Raw genomic sequence first — 17,710 nt, forward strand, 5'->3', positions numbered from 1 at the left:
CCATAGAACCATGGCTCCATGAAGCAAACTGCACAACGGTCTCCAAACATTTACTTGATTCAAACCATTCCGTTTGGTCTCCTACAGCTGATCATTTGGTCTGACCCCAAAGTATCTCAAAAGTAGACAACATGGGGAGGGAACATAGAGGGCATTTCAATCCTTTTACTTTCCTGGATGAGTCATCCAGTATCTACAAGTCCCCAGCCATGTCAGAAACCAGCTCCACGGGGAGGGATCAACACCTCTATAGCATATGCCTGTTTATAGCTCAGCCAAAAGAAAGCTCTTCAGATCATCAGGGATCCCAAACGTCTTCAAGTTGAAAGGCACCCCCGCCCCACCAAATGCATGTTTTGCAAGATTCTACCCAATTGATTTTTTTCTAAAAGATATAAATTTTGATCCCAAGTGTCATGCAAAGTCATGAAAAAAAAATGCTTTCAGAGCAGGTTCCAACACAGCAGAAGAGATGAAACCAAGTTCATCCACACCTCACCCCTTACCCTACAAGAGGATAGAATCTGATAAAAAATCAGAGTGGAGATGCATCTGCCTACTGGGGCTTCCATGACAAACTACCACACTACCACAGACTGAGTGGCTTGAACAAAGAAGTTTATTTTTTCACAGTTCTGGAGGCTAGAAGTTCAGGATCAAAGTGCTGTAAGGGTTGGTGTCTGGTGAGGCTTCTCTTCCTGGCCTAGAGAAGGCCACCATCTTACTGTTTCCTGACAAAGTCTTTCTTCCATGTGTAGGCAGAAAAAGAGAGTCTGCTGGTGCCTCTTCCTCTTCTTATAAGGACACCAGTTCTGTCTGATTCGTGGCCCACCCTTATGACCTCAGTTAACCTTAATTACCTCTGTAAAGGCCCTATCTCCAAATACAATTTGAGGGGAGGGGGAGGGCTCAATTCAATCCATAACAGGGGGTGCACACCAGTTAAGTACTGTGAAACAGGGAAAGCCAAAATATCTGAAATCTATCTGTAGTGTCACCGGCCACATTGATGAATCACAAATGAGGTCAGGAATTAAAACAAATAACACTTCCTCAGTTTTATAGCTGTGTATATCCTCATTGCCAAGGTGAAGCCTCGAGAAGGGCATAAATCAAAATCAGCCCTTGGCTCACTTATTAAGACAGTCAATTCCTCTCCTTTTTTCTGCCCAATGCTGAGGACCACATGGGCCAAGCTTTTGGTAAGATGATGGACCCAGGTCTCCACCACCCATTCAGCGAGTCTGTAGAATTCATGGTGCCGGGACACAGAGGTAAGAGTTCACAGGTCTTGTCTAGAGAAGAAGAGGACTAACCATCAGGAGAACATGAGTTTCAGGTTGCTTCTGTAGCTTTTGGCGTCTCTGACACATGGGGAGGCAAGGGCGAGAGTACTTTCCTCTGCAACTGCTAAGACTATTTATTTGAGGGACAGATAAATTATTCAAACCATTTATCAGATGTTCTTCTGTGGTACTGTGGTAGCATCTAGTGAGCATAATAAGGTGGCCTGGAGCCCTTATCAGTTCTAACTGTGAGCAAGAACCTGGATTTACGGGCAGGAGGGCGGGGTTGTGGATGGAGAGGGAAGATGGGTCGGTTTCCCTCACTAGTGTCCAACCATCCCTGCCAGTCACAGTTGCTCATTCCTTGTTAAGTAAAAGGGTCGGCATGCTGAGTTAGGGGTGAAAAGGGGTGATGACAGAGAAAGACGGGACCATCTTTCCACACAGGCTTGCTCTAGGGTCTCAGTTGTCCATTGGTGACATGATGTCCACACGTTTGGACATAAAAAGGAGGGGATCACAGGAGGAATCCAGGGATGCACAAGGCTCTCTGACTTACCGAGATACACTCCCTAGCATCCTTTTCTCCTAGTTGGGAAACACAGGCAAAGTAATTGTGAAGAATTGTCTGTGATGATATGACAATAAAATGAACAAAACTTTGTCTATGAACACAGCTGATGTCCAATTCACTGTTAGTGAGGCATGCATCATACATGCTGTAACTGTGAATCTATTTTACCAGATATGTTCATGTTCTTGCACACATTTTCTATGCTCTTGCCTGGCATCTCTCCAGAACAAGTGGTACACGACTATAAGACAAAGGGGTACAGGTTTGGAGTACAGCAGTCTGTTCCTATGGAATAAAAAGGTCACGGTAGATTTACATCAAGATTCCAACTGTGTCTAAGCTTCACACCACTGTGCTCCCACCAGCCTAAGCCAGTCCTGGGCATTCGGCTCCTGGCAGGCAGGGCTACTCTCACCCCTTCAAAGGAGAGACTTCCTACTGCCCCATACCTACGCTCTGTTAGCAGAGAGGGAAGCCCAAGAGAGATGCCCCTTGTTCCCCCCACATATGTCTCCTTCGGGTGGGACCACTCTGCATCATTTCCCAGGGCTGCCCCAGGTGTGCACCCCAGGGGATCACAATGGCATGCTCTGTTGGCTTCCTCCTCTTCCCTGTCTCTCGTTCTGCCCGCTCACAGCTTCCTGGGATTACTTCCCAGTAAATTGCTTGTGTCCAAATCCTTGTCTCAGGGCAGTTTCAGGAAGATTCCAACCTGAGGCAGAATCCATTCATCTTTCTCCATATTTGTTCCTCTTTCACAACCATCAGTAATTTTCTTTTTCTGATCAGTCTTTGAAAATTCAGATTCCATTCAACGAGATGAACATTCATAATCACCCAGTTACCGGGATGTTAGGATGTAATTTCAGAGAAATCTACTGTCTGGTGCCAGGATGCCAGACAATTTGGAAGAGAATGGTCATACTCCACTCTCAAAGCCCGGCTCTGAGCCAGAGGCTATGGGTTTCAATTGGGGAAGATACATTTTCATCCTGTCACTGACTTTTCATGGGGGTTATCTTGGATCAAATGTTTCGTGCCCTTTGTGCTTTATTTTTTGATTCATTGCCTTTAGATATCTTTAAGTCAACCCTTTCTAGAAATAATATTTCTTTGCAATTTGAAAAATCACAGGATAAATAAGAATGCATCCTGATTTCTTGGATTTCCCCCATAGAGTTCCTATCTGCAAACATGAATGACTTTCATATTTCTTCTTTTTATAGTTAACCACAACCAAAAGCACACTTGTAACTCAATGTAGGACACTCTTTCCTTTATAAGCTTCAGTTATGCAACCCAGTCATACAAGTAAGCCCCAAGATTTATAATCAGTTTAGCTTTTGTATCCTATTTCTGGCTTTTATGTTAGCTTAGTCTCCATCAAAATGATGTCCAAATTAATTGGGCATTTGTCTTAACCTACCAATGACTTCATTCCACTGTGGACATGTATCTAATGTATTTACAACACACACACACACACAGTTGTGGGTTTGTTGTTTTTTTGTAGGGAGTCTGTACTTTCTTTTATTTATAATTATTTTTGGAACTTCATTTTGAAAGTTCACTTATTTATCATCTTCTAAAAACACACCCTAATGGAATACCACAATGGCTTTAAACCATTCTCCAGTCTGAAACTTATCCTTGATAACAGGCTAGCTCTGACACTGAAGGAAGAAACTGGAAGAAAGTAACGTCAAGGAACCACATGATTAACTTGACTTTCTCCACGCCATCCCCTCGTATTCTTTGGAGCTGAGAGTTTTTGCCCGAGTGAGTCTGTATCCCATGCCTCTCAGAGTTCCCTGCCCCCAAATAAGGAACAGAGGCCGTTAAAATGTGGAAAATTAAGAAAATGCAGAACACATCATTAACTCATATAGTCAGGAAGCTGTGGCAATCTTTCCTTCTCCTCACATAAGGCCCACTATAAATGAAATATATATTTTAATTATTTCCAGTTTAGATATTCCCAGCACACAGTACACAAGCTCAACGGCTCGCTGTAGAAGAAAGGAAAGTTGGGCGGCGAGAAAGCAAGAAGAAAGTTGCACTTAATGCAGAACAGTTGCAAGGCATCGTCACATCGCCCTGAGCAAAACTCTTCCTTTTATTTTGTAGAAAAAGCAATTGATTTCCCCTACGTGCAGCGTCTGTATTCAGATTCTGTTTACTCATGAGCTGTGACAGGTTTACCCAAAGCAGCTTTGCAAACCAGCTGTCCTTCACAACCTCTGTGGTTATAATTCTTTTAAGTTGCAGGGATAACTTAAAATGTCCACAGCCCTCCGGGATGCAACGCAGGCAGCAGGAACGGTGGACATATTTTATTGTTTATGTAGCATTTTCAATTACAGAGAATGGCACAACCATGTACCTTCATTCAAGGTTTCCCTCACTTGACAGTCATCGGGAAACATAAAGCATCAAAGTCCCTTCAACTCAGCCTCTTTCCAGAAAACTCTGCCAACTGGCCAGGGATACCAATCCTGACTCCATGAAAACCAAGCTGGAGTCCTGAAAGCACAGAGTCTATGCCTTTCCAGTGACACCACAGGGGGGGCGTCACCCCCAAGAGGGACTTGGTGGAAATCATGATGCAGGTGGGACATCACTTTCAAACTCTTTAAGCTACTGAGCCAGTTTCTGCCTGTCCTTAAAAAAAAAAAAACAGATTTCTTCAAAAGTTCTTGTAACTTGTTCTTGTTTTTCAAGCTTAATAACTCTCTACTCTAAAATTTTATCACAACAATCACTTATGTTAAATATTCTCCACATCTGCTTTAGCAGTGGCGTAGCGGGTTAGGGGGGTGGCATTTAACATCCGCCTTGTGCAAGACAGATTTAGTACTTTGAAGAATCCAGGAAGGTTCTCCTTATTTTATAAAGGTGTTTACAAGCACTGCTTTGGCCTGCAGCCAACTTATGATTATTAAATAAACTTATACTGGTATTCTACCTAACTAGGCCCTAGTGGGAAAGTATCCTAGAAAATTAAACTGTCAGGGAGTAGAAATAAAATGGTCACAAAGCATCACAAAATGCTCGGGGAGAAATGAGACTGATGGAGGCTTAGTACCGGCCCCTCTCCCCCACGAGTGGTGCTCTCGGGCTGCTGGAGTCCTCATGATTCCCAAATTCCCATTTCCCTCTGTGCATCTGAGTCTTTGCACGGACTGTTCCAGGAGCCCAGGGTGTTCCTTGTCTCTTCCCAGCTTGGGAACTCATCCTCCAAGACCTCGATCAGAGAGACCTCCGGGGAGGGGTAGCACCCCGCACATCTGCGGTGCAGCTGAAGCATCATAGGAGACCCTCACCCTGTGACCTCCGACAGTTCTGTTCCTGTATCCTTTCTCCCCAGCAGCCAAGTCCTCAGTGAATGCGCATGTCTGCCACTCACGCTCCTTAGTATCACAAGCCCTCTGCCAGGTGCCAGGTGAAGAAAATTTGTTAAACGAATAAAGATAGACTAACAGTAGAAATACATACATATATACCTATGTATACTCATATCCTAGTTTCATTACGTAAAAGAGTTCAGATTGGCTGCAAGAAGAGACTCTTCCAGCCTACAGCTCTCAATTCACTGTGAGAAGCAACTCATATTTTTCATTTTTCTGGACGGAAGACCAGCATTTTTCAGAAAAATATCTGCTTCAGAAATAACCATTATAGTGTCAAAGTTATTTTTAAAATACTCATCAAAATTTTTTTAACATCTTTATTGGAGTATAATTGCTTTACAGTGGTGTGTTAGTTTCTGCTTTATAACAAAGTGAATCAGTTATACATATACATATGTTCCCATATCTCTTCCCTCTTGCATCTCCCTCACTCCCACCCTCCCTATCCCATCCCTCTAGGTGGTCACAAAGCACCGAACTGATCTCCCTGTGGTATGAGGCTGCTTCTCACTAGCTATCTATTTTACATTTGGTATAAAATACTCATCAAATTTTAGGCACCATTGGTTGCTTGCATATACCTTTTTTACTTGACTTACAGACTCTCTGTAGGAAAAAATGTCCATTTGGATATGTGTATATGTGTGTGTGTGTGTGTGTGTGTATGTGTGTGTGTAAAATCATCAGCACTTCCCAAATAACCAAGGTCAGGACAAACTGGGTTTGATTTCCTAGAATAAATAAAACCATAACATATGGAGGCTAATGCTCAAGTCTGTCATTAGAAAAGAAAAAGGAGGAGAAGGAAGAAGAAGAAAGAGGAGACGAGGAGGAGGAGGGGAAGGAGGAAGAGGGAGTAGGAAGGAAAGGAAAGACTTATTAATAGAAACCTCCTCTGACCCCATGTATAATGTTCACTAAAGCTAACATTTATTAAGCCCTTGTAAGCCAGGAAATTTTAAAAGTACTTTCCATGTATTGCCTTACGCAATCCTCAACCACACTCCATGAGGCAGGTCCTACATCACCCCATTATTACCCATGAGACAATGGAGTCACAGAGGGTGACCTGCCCAAGGTCACCAGCTAATAAATGGTAGCGTCAGGATTTGAACTTGGGCTCCTGGCTCCCTTGAAAGAAGGCTCCAAACATGCCATCTCAATGTCCTCACCTTTCACTCCCCCTTCACCAACTCCACACTGGCCTCTGACCCTATTATTCTAATGGAACAGCCCTGGTGGGTCAGGGGTAACTTCTATGTTAGAGGGGATATTACTCAGGCCTCATCAGACTTGACCTCTTGGTCAAATTCAGTCCTGCTAACCTCCACATTTTGCATACCTTTATTCTGGGGTATAGTTCTTCCCTGTTTTCCTCCTACTTCTCTGCCGGCTCTTTCTCTGGCTCCCGTCCTGGTGTCTTTTTCTTACCACATCCATTTAAAAGTTAATGCTCCTCAGGTGTGGTCCCTCAGGTTTTTCCCTCTTATGCAATGTTCTCACCCTAGTATCTAAGACTCAAATCATCTCATCTAATTCTCAGTTTCAATTATCACCTAGGGGTAAATAACACATAAATGTATAGTGCCAACCCAGACCTCAGACCTACTTCCTGAGTTCCAGACCATATCTTCCAGATCCCACCTGAAAGCTCCTCCTGGATGTGGGGGAAGATGCTTCAAACTTGTTCATCAGATATGTATTGCTGAACCTGCAGCAATGCCTGACACACAGCAGACAGTCCGTGCATTCTTGTTGAAAGAGTTAAGAAATAAATGGATGAAGCTCAAATGTCCAAAACCAAGCTCATAATCCCCTATCCCCCCAAACCCATCCCCTTCCAGGGTTCCTTCCTTCCTGAAAGGCACCACCTTTGAGAACTCTGTTTTCCTCTGTCATCTCAGCACTGACTTCTGTCAATTTCATTTTCTAGTTATGTTTCACTTTGTCCACTTACACAACCGTCTACCTGTGCTCCCTCCGTCTCTCCCTGGGCTACCATACAGGTACTTCTAACTGGTAAACCCACATCCACTCACACTGTTTCCTATCCATTTTCCACAACACTGGCAGAGTGGTCTTCTCAGAAAATAAATCTGATTGTTTGCCAACAGGGTTAGAACTGTTCAGGGGTTTTTCATTGCTCTTATAACTAGGACCCAAATCCTTAGTGTGACCAATAGGACTCTGAGCTGTCTGACTCCTGCCTGAATCTCCAGACACTCTTGTTACAGCTAAGGTTTTAATTCCCTGTGGAGACCAAGCTCCTTCCTGCTTGGGGCGGGGGGGGGGGGGCCCTTCACATATGGAATCGCTAAGTCCCTGAGCATCTCCCAATACTCTTCTTCAATGAGTTGATTCCCACTCATTCTTCTCTGGTTTTCTGGGCTGTTTCCATCCTCTTATTAAGGCTCTAAGTGGTCACATTACATTTATTTATGTGATAATCTAGTGAATAGCTGTCTTTCCCATTTGACTATAAACTCTATGTAAGTAGGAAGTTTGTTTTTTTCCTGCTTAATTTTATTCTTATTTCTAGTCACAATGCTTGTTCAATAAATAATTATTGTAACTATTGAAGGAATGTATTGATGAGAAATTTATAAAGGAAGATCAACACCAAACATGGGTTGAAAAGTTACTAGAGCTGGAGAAATATAGAAAGAGTACAAGAACCATACAAGCAGAGAAGAAGATTATCTGTAAAGGAAAATACTTCCAGACTGGGATCATTAATACCTGGAAACAGTTTTTGCCAGGAGATACTGCAATACTATGTTAAGCTTTGAGGAGAAAAAATGTAGTCAAAGCAATCCAGTAAAGATTTCATTATATTATTCAAGTATAAAGGCAACAGAAACTCTTCCCCACACGTACGGAGCAGAATCACAGGGTTCATCATTGTTCATTTTTGATGGTTGATTGCATTCCTCCACGGTGCAGGAGGTGGGAAAAGGGCAGAATAATCAAGCGAGCAGAAAAATACAAAAAATAAAACGAAGTAACATAAATAAAGCCTAACATGTCTTTCATGTTAATAAATTTGAAAAATAAATCCATTGAAGCAAATGATTACTCTCAAGTTGAATACAAAAGCAAACCCCAATACACTGGAACTAAATGATCAGAAACGTTTGCAAGCAAAAAGGAAGAGAAAAAAGATCTAAATGTAAGATCTAAAATTATAAAACTATTAGAAAAAACATAGGAGAAAAATTTCATAACCTTGGATTTGGTCCTGATTTCTTGGATCTAATACCAAAAGCATAGGCAACAAAAGAAAAAAATAGATAAATTAAACTACATCAAAATTAAACTGTGTATCAAAGGACACAATGAACAGAGTGAAAAGGCAACCCATGGAATGGGGAAAGTATAGACAAATCATGTGTATGATAAAAGGTTAATATCCAGAATATGTTAAAAACTCCTATAACTCAACAGCAAAAAACAAACATCCAAGTTAAAATGTGGGCAAAGGGCTTGAACAGACACTTATCCAAAGAAGATACACAGGGACTTCCCTGGTGGTGCAGTGGTTAAGAACCCGCCTGCCAATGCAGGGGACACGGGTTTGATCCCTGGTCCGGGAAGATCCCACATGCCACGGAGCAACTGAGCCCATGCACCACAACTACTGAGCCTGTGCTCTAGAGCCTGCGAGCCATAACTGCTGAGCCCATGTGCCACAACTACTGAAGCCTGCGTGCCTAGATCCCGTGCTCTGCAGCAAGAGAAGCCACCGCAATGAGAAGCCTGCGCACCGCAATGATGAGCAGCCCCCACTCGCCACAACTAGAGAAAACCCGTGCACAGCAACAAAGACCCAATGCAGCCAAAAATAAAATAAATAAATGAATAAATTAAAAAATTTATTAAAAAAAAAAGAAGATACACAAATGGCCAAAAATCACATGACAAAATGCTTAATATCACTAATCATTAGGGAAATGCAAATGAAAACCACAATGAGATATCCTCTCAAACCCATTAGGCTGGCTACTATCAGATAAACAGAAAAGAATAAGTATGTGTGAGGATGTGGGGAAATTGGAACCCTTGTACAAGCTTGGTGGGAAAGTAAAGCGGTGCGGTCACTATGGAAAACAGGATAGCAGTTCCTCAAAAAATTAAAAAGAGAATTACTATGTGATCCAGCGTTTCCATTTCTGGATATAAACCCATAAGAATTGAAAACAGAGACTCACAAGAGATATCTGTACACCCACATCCATGGCAGCATTATTCAAAATAGCCAAAAGGCAGAAGCAACCCAAGTGCCTACGGATGGCTGAACCGATAAACCAAATGTCTTATATACATACAATGGAATATTATTTAGCCATAAAGAGGAAGGAAATTCTGACACCTGCTACAACATGGAAGAACCTTGAGGACATTGTACTAAGTGAAGTAAGCCAGTCACAGAAGGACCAATATTGTATGATTCCACTTATAAGAGGTATCCAGAGTAGTCAAATTTATAGAGATGGAGAGTAGAATGATGGTTTCCAGGGGCTGGGGGGAAGGGAGAATGGGGAGTTATCGTTTAATGGGTACAGAGTTCAGTTTTGCAAGATGAAAAGAGTTCTGGAGATGGATGGTGGTGATGGTTGTACAACAATGTAAATATACTTAATGCCACTGAACTGTACGCTGAACAATGATGACAAATTTTGTCATGTGTATTTTACCACAATTTTTTTTAAGGAAGAGAAAAAGCATACCATGTAAATTAGAAGTAGAAAGAGAGCAAGAGCCAAGAAATTAATAACTGACAAACTCAAGGGAAAATGATTTAAATTGGAGAGGGAGGCCTACTTTATAATCATGATGGTGATTGTCCTCTACCGTGAAGAGAAAACGATTAGAATTTTCTATACCCCAAGTAACCTGACATCAAAATATAGAAGTAAAACTTGTAGAATCACAAGGAGAAAGGGAAAGAAACAGAACTCTAAACCAATAATTGGAACCTTAAACACAACTTTCTTAGTTCTGGGCAGATCAAGTAGATAAAACATCAGAAAGAATAGAAGACTTTTTAATTAAATTGAGGCATAGTTTACATACAGTAAAATGCATAATGAATTTTTACATATCTATAAACTCATGTAATCTCCATCCAGGTCAAGAAACATACAGACATTTCCCCTCTCAGAAAGTGCCCTCATGTCCCTTGACAGTCAATCTCCAAGGTAACCATGTCCTGACCTCTATTGTCAACCACAGAACAGTTTTGACTGCTCTGCAATTTCATATAAATAGAATTATGCAGTGTGTAGTCTTTTTAAGATCCATCTATGTTGTTGTATATATAAACAGTTTGATCATTTGTATTGTTGTATACTATTGACTGTATGAATATAACACAGATTGTCTTGTGCAAGTATTTAATGAACATATATTGCTTTCATTTCTCTGGGGTATATACCCAGGAGTCAAATGGCTGGGTTTTAGGGTAAGTGTACCTGTGTCTTTGTTAGAAATTGCCAAACCGTTTTCTAAAGGGTTTGCTTCATTGTAAACTCCCAGACAGGAATCTCTGACAGTCCCAGTTGCCCCATGTCCTTGCAAACGCATGGTGTTGCCTTTTCCGTAGAAGTGCACACGATCTCACTGTGTTTTAATTCGCATTTCCCTGATGAGTAATGATACTTGAACACCTTTTAGTGGGTTGATTGACCATTTGGATATTTTCTTTTGAAGTATCTGTTGTAGTCTTTTGTCCTTTTCTTAAAAATTGGGCCATTTGTCTTTTTCTTATTGATTTATATTTCTTTATATATTCTAGGAAAAAGTTCTTTGTCAAATATACTTATTGAGAATACAGTCTGTTTCTTGCCTTTCACTTCCTTAAAGCTGTCTTTCTTTTTTTATTAATTTTTATTGGAGTATAGTTGCTTTACATTGTTGTGTTAGTTTCTGCTGCACAGCAAAGTGAATCAGCTATACATATACATATATCCCCTCTTTTTTGTATTTCCTTCCTTTTTAGGTCACCACAGAGCATTGAGTAGAGTCCCCTGTGCTATACAGTAGGTTCTCATTAGTTATCTATTTTATACATAGTAGTGTATATATGTCAATCCCGATCTCCCAGTTCATCCCACCTCCTTTTCCCCCTTTGGTATCCATACGTTTGTTCTCTACATCTGTGTCTCTATTTCCGCTTAAACCTGTCTTTCAATGACCAATAATTTGTAATTTTGATGAAGTCAAAATCCCCAATTTGTATTCTTTTGTGGTTAATGCATTTGCATCTATTCCAAGAATAGATGCAAGGTCTCAAAGGCAACCTTCAATATTTTCCTCCAGAAGCTTTGGAATTGTAGTCTCATATTTAGAACTATGATCCCTTATACTTATTATCCGTTTTACTTATTAGGAGCAATTGAGCCAAGAGGTATAAAAGGTATCAAACTCTACTTAAAAAAATAAGAAAATAAAGGTTTTTATACATCAATAAAAACTTACAAGATGACCATAATTTAGGCCACCCAAAATTCCTCAATCAGTGCTGAAAGCAAGAATAACAAAAACCACATTCTGTGTCCACAATGCAATAAAATGAGAAATAAATTTTAAAAATTTAAATCTACTTGGAAATCTAAAAAATTCTCTCTTATACACATTGGATGAAAAAGAAAATTAGTATTTCAAAAAGAAATCTATAGAAAATAATGACACAAATTGTTTTAAAATCTTGGGAACAAAGTCAGTTTTGCACTCAGATAAAAGTCACTTTAACTCAAAAAAAGAAAAAGAAAGGAAAGAAGGAAGGAAGGGAGGGAAGGAGGGCGGGAAAAGAGAAAGAAAAGAAAAGAAAAAGGAAAAAGAAAAGTAAAGAAGGGAAAAGTGAAGGAATTACTACTGATAACAAAGAAATATGTGAATTTGAAATCAGAAAAACCATTCTCTCCCCTTTCCCTCATGCTAAGAGACCTGGAGACCCACTGAGCATGCCTTAGAATCAGGGAGCCCCGTGACCCTGCTTTGGGTCCTGTGATGGGGTCAGAGCGTGTGGATGCTGCTCTGCCCTCTTTCTTCCTTCTGCCCTTGAACAAGGACACAATGGCCATCTTGTCACCGTGTTGAAATGGCCAGAAGAACCTGAGAGAATTTAGTCCTGACAGACATGAACTAAAGACAGGGCACCAGCAACCATCTACCTCTTGACCCCTCGATTTGTGAGGAAAAAAAATTACAGCTGCAGAGACTGAAAGCATTCTTCGCAAGAGTGAGTAATGAGGTGAGGATGGGGGTCATATCCATGGGAAGGATTTGAGTTAACACATAGATACAGGTACAAATGGGAATTTATTTTATGATGAAGATGTATCCAGTCAGTGGTGGTAAATTGGAACAACTTCATAGCCAGTTGGAGTAAAGGAAAGAATCAAGATGAAGCATTTCCCAGCTTCTTACAACAAAATATAGTCTAAAGTATCAACCTGGAATTTTGTCAAGCAAAAATTAGTCTATGTTATTCTCTCCTGAAACACTCCTCCCAATATTTAGAAAGAAATTCCTGACTTAATGTCCACTTTTTAAACAATTGTAACTGCAGGCCAAGTATAGAACAAGTCAATGGCAAGTATTACACTGGCTTATTATACATTTAAAATCAGAGCCCCCTTAAACTGTATTAACCACAAAGATGAATTTGTATTAACCACAAAGATGACTCAATATTTCCCTGAAGTGAAACCAGCAAGGAAATAATTTTTTTGTTGCTGTGTTTATATATCTGAAACAAAGGCGTGCATCTTTGTGTTTTTATTTTCTAGTTTTCTTGAGAGTATTCTTCAATCCTTATAAAGTGACTCATGCAGTACTACTTTAAAAGATTTTTTTTTTCGGAAACAGTTAAGATATAATGGAAAATATATGTTTCTTGAATTTATGTTAATAGTTGCTAGAAAAGCCACCTGGGCCTGAGCCTTTGGGGATGAGATATTGCAAACCACCATTTCAATTTTTATTATTACTATTTTTATGGTCATGAGCCTTCTTGGTAATCTTGCTCTAAGACCAATCTTGACAATAATAGTTTCCTAGAAAATTCTCTATTTCATGAGTTTTTAATTTATTGGTATAAAGTTGTTCATATTGACCCTGATAGTTTTAAAAAATACTTCTGCTATGTTTGTGTTAATATTATCTGTTCTTAATATTATTTATATGCTTACTTTCCCTCTCTCTGTCTGTTTTATTGTTTTTTTAAAATAGTATTTGATTTTATCAATTAACTCTCCTTTTTGTTTATTTGTTATTAAATCATTTTCTTTTTAATTTCCTTCCTGCTACTTGATTTAGATTTTTGTGTTGTCCCTCTTTCTGCTTTTTGGATTTGAAATACTAGGTCATTTATTATAAATCTGTCCTTGAAGTACAGCTCAGGGTGCACACCACTGGTTTTTATATAAGGTGATTTTGTTTGAAATATTTTATACCATTTCCTTAGTTTTCCTCTTTAACAATTTTTTTTTAGAAATACACCTTATAATCCCTCGAGGGTGCTTTTGCTGTCATTTGTTGTATTTTAATTTTACGTATTTTGTGGTCAATGTTCCCTCCCAAAAACCTTAGTCTAAAACCAAGAGGAATGACCCCAGTCTAGTCATAAGAAAACATCAGGCAAATCCAAACGGGAGATTACTGTGCAAAATTCTGCCCTCAGAACTGTCAAGACCATGAAAAACAAGGAAAGCCTGAGAAACTGTCCAGAGGAGACTAAGGACCCAGGACAACAAGATATAATGTGATATCTTGGATGGAATCCTGGAACAGAAAAAGGACATTAGGCGAAAAGTGGTGAAATTCCAAATACGTGTGCGGTTGAGTTAGTGGTAACCCAGCCATGCTGGTTCCTCCTGGGATAGAAAAAGGACATTAGGCGAAAGGTGGTGAAATTCCAAATAAGTGTGGGGTTGAGTTAGTGGTAACCCAGCCATGCTGGTTCCACGTGAGACCAACATACCACCGTGAAGTGAAGTGGTGAGTAAGGGAAACAGGACGAACGTTCTGTGGGGCTTCTGCACCATCTTTACAACACTTCTGCAAGTCTGAAACCATCCTAAAGTTTAAAAGTTTGTTTTCATTTCAAGTTAAACAGAACAAAGCAAAATCCTCTGTGGCTTGCCCCTCACTGGTCCATCGTAGGCTCACGTCCTTCCCGTGGCCTTGAGGGCCCTGCATGGTCTGCTGCCCGTCCTTGACTGCCTTGACCTCCTGGCACTCACCTCATCACTCTGCCCCACCTGCTTGCCCACCGTGAGGTCTGTTCTGTGTCTGGGTCCTGCACGGCTCACTCCCTTCCCCACTTTATAGTTTACACTAATGTCTTCGTCAAAGTGATGTCTTTCTGACCACTTTATTTAAAAGTACAACTTTCTCACTCTTCCCCTTTCTCCCCTTTTCTTTATTTTTTCTCCAGAGCACTATCATCTCTATCTAACACACACACACACAGGCACACAGGCACACACACACAGGCACACACAGTTTTCTTTATGGTCTCTCTACATTCCTTAGAATGTAAGCTGCATTTGTGTTTTATCCACAGATGTATCCCTAATACCTATCAAACATCTGACACATAGTAAGAACTCAGTGAGTATTGACTGAGTACAATTAATCAGATAGGACCCTTTAGCAGTAGCTCCAAAAGAAATGGTAATGGATTGGACTTGATTTATGGCAGAGAAGATGGACAGAATGGTCATCTTTGGGATGTACTTTGGGTGTTGAGCAAACAGGATACGGATAGATTAGATGCAGGTTTTCTGCGAATGACGGGAGTGAAGGATGACTCTGAGGTATGTTGAAGGTGGCACCATTTAATGAAATTGGAGAAACTTCAGAGGGGTTTTTGGGAACACAGAACTCAATGCTATGTTTGAGATGTGTTGCATTTGGTATACGTCTTAGACATTCAAATGGAGATGTTTCATATGAGTTAAAGAGAAAACAAAGGATTCATCATAGAAACATTACCCATTAAATGACAGAGACCAAATTATTAATTTAGACAATAGACCAAAATGGATTAAATACCTCTGTTAAAACAAAAGTTTCTCAGTTTGGACTGAAAAACTGCTCTACTCAACATTGCCGTCTATAAAAGCAAGGCTGTACACAAAATAACTTGCAACTGTTGAAAACCAAATGATGGATAAAGGGTAATATACAAATGCAAACTAACAGAAAGATGGAATCTCAATAATGTCCTTCTAATAATTTTACTTCTTGGTTGGGGTTTGAGACAAAGGATAACCAAAGGGAAAATACTAGCCCTGTTGGACCCACACCTCTCCTGACAGCAGAATCCACATGGGCTAAGGATGTAAGGCAGTGGGGGTGAAGGGCATGGCCGACTTAACTCTTGCCAGTGGCAGCCACTGCCCTACTTGACTTGGAGTTCCAGAGAACCCTTAACCTGGACACCTGTAAACCCTAAACACAGAATGTTCCCTACTCTGGTTGTGGGTTCTGGGGTTGTAAGACGTATATAGTAGGAAGTGGAGTTGAGATGTGTTTGGGAGATAAAATTTATAGGAAACGTGGATTTATTGGATATCTATTTATAATTTCAAACTCAGTACAAGCTTATTTTTTCAGTGTCCATGGAACATTTACAAAAATATAAAATTATGGAATTTCCATGAAGAATCTTCATGTATTCCTAAAAGTAAAAATGTTATAAGCACATGCTTATAACTGCAACCAGCACAGACATTGATATAAACATTGAAGATGACAACAAAATCTAACCCCTTGGAAATTGAAACGTAAAATATCCAAATTAATGCGAGGGTCAAGAAAGAAATTAAACATTCAGTTTAGTCTCCTCAGAAATAATAATGGTTGGAAAACCATAAATCCCAATTCATACCATGTGGCAAAAATTTTACTCAAAATAAAATTTATAACCTTACATTTTTTTAATGAATAAAAAATAAAGAAGAAATTCAAATGACATGAAAATGTAACCTAAGAAGCTAGAGGGGATAAATAGCCTAATGAAAGGAAAATGAAGGAATTAATAAAGATATATGCTGAATTTGGTAAATTAAAGAATGATAAAATTCATAAATGAGTTCAAGGGGGCTCTTTGAGAATTTCAGGGAATTAGAGAAGAAGCACTGGCACCAGTCTAAAGGGCACATGGAGATGGATGTGGCAACCAGTATCCATGGAAACAACCATGTGGCGAGCCAGCGGGAACCAGGGCACCCCACCAAGGGCGATGATGAGATGAGATGTGTCTTGGCAAAGGGCCCAAACCCACATCCCTCCCCACCCCCACCAGTCCTGAGGCCATAATGGGTCTAAGCTCCCGGAATCTTAGGTACCACCCCAAGGAGGAAGAGGAGGGTCTGAGCCCTGAGTAGAGAGAATCTTGAACAAAATGGACCAAGTTTACATTACTGAATTAGACTGAGAAATTAGACTGGTTAATTAGACTGATTTTTTTTTTTTTTTTTAAGTTCTGCCTTTTTTTTAACTTATTTATTTATTTATTTATTTATTTTTGGCTGTGTTGGGTCTTCGTTTCTGTGCGAGGGCTTTCTCCAGCTGCCGCAAGCGGGGGCCACTCTTCATCGCGGTGCGCGGGCCTGTCACTGTCGCGGCCTCTCTTGTTGCGGAGCACAAGCTCCAGACACGCAGGCTCAGTAGTTGTGGCTCACGGGCCTAGTTGCTCCACGGCATGTGGGATCCTCCCAGACCAGGGCTCGAACCCGTGTCCCCTGCATTGGCAGGCAGATTCTCAACCACTGCGCCACCAGGGAAGCCCTAGACCGATTTTCATGCCTGAGAATGAATAGATCAAATTATTCTGTTGGACAATAGGGACCAGAGAACTAAATAAAGTTCAGATATATATATTTAGTTAGTTAGTTAGTTCAGAACTTTATTTAATAGAACTTTATTTATTTATTTTATATATATATATATATATATATATATATACACACACACATATATATATGTTATATCTTGTGTATAATATAAGTTGGTTTTCCTAACAGGGTTAAGAGGTCTATGGGTTTCACACCCACCATATATATGAGACTAAATGTTCAACTTCTCCCTCTATAATAATAAAGGAAGCACAACTTACTGTCTATGACAGTGACACTTGTTTGATCAATGGCTGTCTTCCCCACTTTCTCATGAGCTTCACAGGGGCAGGGCCGTATCTGTTCACTCAACATTGTAGGTAAGGAGTGTGGGACATAGCGGTGCTCAGAGACCATGTGCTAGAAGAACGAAAAAAAAAAAAACAGGAGAGAAAGAAGGAAGAGATGGAGGGGAGAAGGCAGAGATAGGAAGAGGAAGGAAGGCAGGAAAGAAGGAAGGAAGGAAGGAAGGAGGGAGGGGCAGGGCAAGGAGGGAGGCAAGGGAGTGGGTTAGTTCTGCGGAATACCATTTGG

The sequence above is a fragment of the Eubalaena glacialis genome, chromosome 13 (assembly GCF_028564815.1).
Source record: "Eubalaena glacialis isolate mEubGla1 chromosome 13, mEubGla1.1.hap2.+ XY, whole genome shotgun sequence".
NCBI lineage: Eukaryota > Metazoa > Chordata > Mammalia > Artiodactyla > Balaenidae > Eubalaena > Eubalaena glacialis.